This window comes from Nicotiana sylvestris, chromosome 6 (genome assembly GCF_000393655.2).
Source record: "Nicotiana sylvestris chromosome 6, ASM39365v2, whole genome shotgun sequence".
Taxonomy (NCBI): Eukaryota; Viridiplantae; Streptophyta; class Magnoliopsida; order Solanales; family Solanaceae; genus Nicotiana; species Nicotiana sylvestris.
In genome coordinates, this window is record NC_091062.1 from 115,072,728 (window position 1) to 115,078,588 (window position 5,861).

The following is a 5,861-nucleotide window of genomic DNA, read 5'->3' on the forward strand; positions in this document are numbered from 1 at the left end:
TTTAAGCAAATAGGCAATTAAGTCAACTAAGCATGCTTTTCTAAACTAACAACATGCTAAGTTTGCAAGTAGAATAAAACAGGAAAGATAGGAACTCAATTTAAATACTTTAAGAAAAACCGATTTTCAACAATTAGCTCAAGTACGCACTCGCCACCTCACGTACAAGGCATTTCAATTGTCAAATATATCATATCTTAGGGGAAGGTTCCCCACACAAAAGTTAGACAAGCTACTTACCTTGGACCGGCTCAAAATCAACCCAAAACCACGTCTTTGCCATGAGTACTCGACTCGAAATGGCCCAAATTTATTAAATTCAATTGCATAATGTAAATAAAACTTCAAGTAACTGATTCTATAATTAAATTCTAAGCTAATACGCGAAATTATGTAAAATGACCAAAATGCCCCTCGGGCCCACGTCTCGGAATTAGGCGAATTTTACATTTTCAGAAACCTCGTACTCTCATGAGTCTATACATAAAAAGAACACTAAAATCGGAGCCTAGATCACCCCTCAAATTCTCATTTAAAGGTCTCTTAAACTCAAGCCCTAATTACCCATTTTTCCAAGTTTTTCACCGCTAATTAGGTCCTTAATCACATAAAAATGAGTTATGAAGTAAAAAATGTTACCTCCAAGTGATTCCCCTTGAATCCCTCTTCAACCCTCTTCAAAAAGCTTCAAAATCGCCTAACAATAGAGGAAACTAGGCTAACATTCGCGAAATAAACCTTTTAAAACATTCTGCCCAGGCATATAATTCCTTCTTTGCGAACGCGGTCAAGGCCTCGCGTTCGCGAAGCACAAAAATGACGTTGACCAAAAGTCCTCTTACGCGAATGCGACAAGGCCATCGCGAACGCAATGATTTACCCAGACAAGCCTTCGCGAACACGTTCCTCTCATCGCGAATGCGATGAGTAAATTCTACTCGGCCAATTTTCCTCCTACGCGAACGCGGTTCACAAGTACCCAGCCCTTCGCGAATGCGGAGCCTTCCTCGCGAATGCGAAGGCTAAAATTTCACTAACCTCCACTGACTCTTCGCGAACGCGAAGAGTAAATATCTGCAATGGCTGAACCTGCAATTCTGCAACTTTTTAACAACTAAAAATGATCTGTTGAGCATCCAAAACACACCCGAGGCCCCGGGCACCTCAACGAAACCAGCCAACCAATCCTAAAACATCATTCAAACTTGTTCCAACCTTCGGAACGCTCAAAACAATATCAGAACACCTATTTTTCCTCGGATTCAAACCTAAGAATTCCAAAAACTCTAAAAATACGCTTTCGATTAAAATGTCTACCAAACCTCGTCCGAATGACCTGAAATTTTGCACGCACGTCACATTAAACACTGCAAAGCTACTCCAATTTCCGGAATTTCATTCCGACCCTCGGATCAAAATCTCATTGTCGAACCAGAAACTTCAAAAATTGAACTTTCGGCATTTCAAGCCTAAATTAGCTACGGACCTCCAAAACACAATCTGAACACGCCCCTAAGCCCAAAATCACCCAACAGAGTTAACGGAACCATCAAATTTCCATTCCGAGGTCGTCTTCACACTGCTCCGACTACGGTCAACTTTCCAATACTTAAGCTCTCATTTATGGACTAAGTGTCCCAAAACTCTCCGAAACTCGACACCGAACATCCCGCCAAATCAAAATAGCAGAATTAAACTTGGGAAAAGCAGTTAATAGAGGATCGGAGTGTTAATTCTTAAGACGACCGACTGGATCGTTACATTACATGACTAAACGCTAAAGAAAAAATAAAAATAGATTATGTATTTTTATCTAAATTATTGCAAAACAAAAAACTAGATATTCAATACATTCCCTTTCGCAGTATTTACTTGAATGTCTTTTGTTAGCATTAGTATTGATTTGATTTTTGTTTGGACTTTTGTTAGCATTATTTAATTTACTAATATTAAAGGCTATAACACTTATTGGAACATTCAAAAGTTCTAAGTCCAACTTTAAAATAATACCTTAAAAGATAAAATTATGAAAGTTTTTAAGAAATATTTATAAATTACATCACAATAAGTATATTTATATGTTAAATATATCTAAAAATCTTATATATGTAATGTCGGGTTGGTTTGGTTTCGGTTTGACTTTCTTTAGTTAAAACTAAACCAAACCAATAATGGTCGGATTTTTTTCAATACCAAACCAAATCAAACCAAACCATAATCGGGTTATTTTTCTCGGTTTGACTTGGATTGTTGGGTTGGTGCGGTTTATCGATTTCCTTTGTACACCCCAAAGTATAATGATGCACAAAGTGGCCAAATTACAACATGTCTCTACTTTCTAGCTTGATGTGTTTATAGTGAAGAGATTGAAACATTAATACTAAGAAAAACTAAACATTACGCAGAACTGCCCAATTGATAACGGAGTAGAACACCAGGAAAGGACAAAGATTGGAAGTCAAAATCACTCGAAGGCAAGGTTAATTAAAGGTTTGTGCATAGTCTAAGCAAAACTTTACTTTTCAGAAGAAACAAAAAAAATATGTTTACGTGTCTTCTTCTTTCTCTATGAACTAACTGGGGCAAATCTTCACGATCCCACGTGTGTGTGTATATATATATATATATATATATATAGATTCTCTGCACATGCTATACAAGTATATACCGAATCATGTAATACACGATTTTATAAAATAATACTAATATTATTGAAAGAAATATTTGATTAAATAATTATACATAAAATAGTGAAGTACAAATTGATGTAAATGACCGATGTGGATCATAGTGTGTTGACTTATTTGTCGAGGTCAAGATGATTGGATATTATTAAAACTCATACAAATAAAAATTAAATTTTAAATTGTGATATTTTTACTCACAATTTAATTTTATGAGGTGCACACATATAATGAAGCATACCTCACTTAATAACAATATTTGTGGAGTATGTTTCTTTCATCCATTTTTGTTGCTCTATCATGATTAGGACCCTTGTTGTAGACATTGATATCTCTTGGAATGTAAATAGGGCAAGGTAGGGCGGGGCAGGGCAACCCTTGATTCGTTAAAATTTTGACCCACTCTGCCCTGCTCCATTTAGCCTTTTGTCAAAATTTTGCCCCGTCCCGCCCTATTAAGCCATGTCCGCTCTGCCCCGTTGAGACTCTCTTTTCTTTTTTTTTTTATTTTCCAATATGCTTAATTTCTTTTATCTTTTCAACTTTCTATTGAAACATTTAAAATATTGTTTAGTTGTTTATGCATATTGATTGAATAAAATATATAATTTTTATCAATATTATATAATTTATCAAAGACTAGATTTTCCTTATATTAATGTTCCACTCCAAGAACAAATACAAAAGCAACGATGATTGTTAGTGGTCCAAAAATATTTCGTCTTTAAAAATGAATAACATCTCTACTACTCTAGATCGATTTCTCTTCAGTAGATAATACTTACTATTCTAAGATACGTTTATTAAAAGCATGATTTTCTCACTGTTCACTAATTAGAATACGATAATGTGTATTCGCTTTAAAATGCACACATTTGTATTAATTGAATTGGGCAGCATATCTCATTGCCTAGAAAGAAGACCGTGAACAGTTCAAATACTGAAATCAACGAGATAGTCTATACTCCATAGTTTGCCCCGCCTCGCCTTATTAAATTTTTCCAAAAAAAATATTTTACCATGTCCTTCCCCGCCCCGCCCCATTAAAATCTTCCCGGTCCCGCCCCATTTAAGGTTTGACCTGACCTACCCAGGCCTGCCCCATTTAAGGTTTGCCCTGGCCTGCCCTGCCCCAATTGTCATCTCTAAATATCCCTCTTGAATGTGCAATGTAAAGTTCGTTATATGACAAAACATGAGAAAATTATATTGTACATATAAGGTAAAATTTATTTTGTATGTCTATCTCTTATATTTTTAATCCTCTTGGCACAACCCAAAAGCATAACTGAGTGGCGAATGGGGTTCAAAACCTTTGTAAGATCATTGGTTCAATTCCCATTGATCACAATTTCTTTTATTTTAAACCCCTTAACGTTAATCCTGCCTCCGCCGATAGTTGGGGAATGTGGGACCTTATTAAATTTGTCACATTTTCTCTCTTGTTTAATGGGTTAATTTCATAAGAGATTACTCAATCTGTAGTATAAATTAAAATGCACAATAGCTTTATGTTAACGGCAGTAAGTTTCTCAACTTTTTCATATGTCGAAGTTTATGAATAAAAATTAGATAAGACGTTATTTCCATTAGCGTTAATACTATTCGATTATATTTGTAAGATTTGTATCAGTTTTGTAACTTGTTTAACATTTATACTATTCATGCTGTGGAGTAAGATTATTATGTTATGGTATAAATATTTAGTTTCAATACTTCTCATTTTCTATTTTTCCTCACTTACTAATTGATTAGGATGCTAAGTCGATAGGATTAATATCCACGGTAAAAAGAAAACTTCAAATCAGAAAGCATTTTCTCTTTTTATGTATTCAAATTTTATTTTACTCTATTGTAGTTGAAGGTTAAGGAGATTTCTATCGCTTTCATGACAATCTAATTTAACTATATATAGTATTTTGTAAGCAGTATATTTATCTGCATCTCTCCATATTTATTTTATTATTTCACATTAAATCTGGTAAATGGTAACACAAAACCAGGGGTAAAGAATAAAGCTTCATGCTTTTTCTTCTTCAATAAATTAGAAGTTACAACATCAGAAACCAACATACATATAAAATTCCATTAGTCTGAGAGTATAGTTTTAATTAAAAACGATTTAGACTTTATTCTAGTTCTTGAAATTACTCAAACTTTTTATTTTATTTTATAAACTTTCCCTAGATTACCTGGGGGTATTGTATTACTAAAAAATAGAGTTTGACGATACAACATACGGGTAGAGAAAACCCTTCAAAAAATAGTAAGGCATAGACGATTATAAATAGGTCGCCCTCTCAAAAAAGATTACAAACTAGCTAACAAAAAAATTGGCCTTGTCATATTTGTTCCTTATGGAAGGAACCTGATCTTTGTCCAGTAAAAAAGGGCCTTTCGCTTGACTAGGAAGCTGGTGGTTAGAGTAGAAGTAAGCTGGTTGTTGAGTGTTCACTGACATTTTAGCCAAGTAGTCCGCTAATTGATTGGCCTCTCGATAGCAATGGCTGATCTGAATATTGAAGGTGTTGATAGCCTCTTTGATCTTGTTCACTATTTGACTAAACTTATAGTTGGTTGCACTTTCCTTACGAAGGATCTCTACAATGTAAAGAGAGTCCAATTCAAGAGTGGCTTGAGTGAAACCATTTTGTATGCACCAGTTAGTACCAATCCAAGCTGCCTGAGCCTTTGCGATGATATGATTTTCAGCATTGAATGGAATCGAGAAAGCCATGATAGTGTCCCCCTGCTCGTCTCTGATAACTCCTCCCAGCCCTGCTTTTCTTTCCCCTTGTAGAAAGCTTCCATCAGTGTTGGTCTTGACCCATTCCCTATCAGGCTTTTTTCAGAGAACTACCATGCTTTTATGTACAGGTTGTAGCCTTGTTAGGAGGTCACAAAAGTTGTCCCATGGCAGTTTTAGATTACATTTGGGAAAATCTTTGTTGACTACAGTCTCAATACTCCAAGTTATTTGTTGCTGTAATTTATAATTGTTGAAGCTTTTTTGATCTCCATACCTGCACGCACAGAATTCTTTCCAAAGAAACCAGCAAATAATGATGGAGGTAATATTTAAAACAAGTCTGTGGACATCATTGGTAGCCTTAGAAGTCCACCATTTATTAAGCATATATGTAATTGGGTAGGGGTGGTACTCTATGCCAAGAGCAT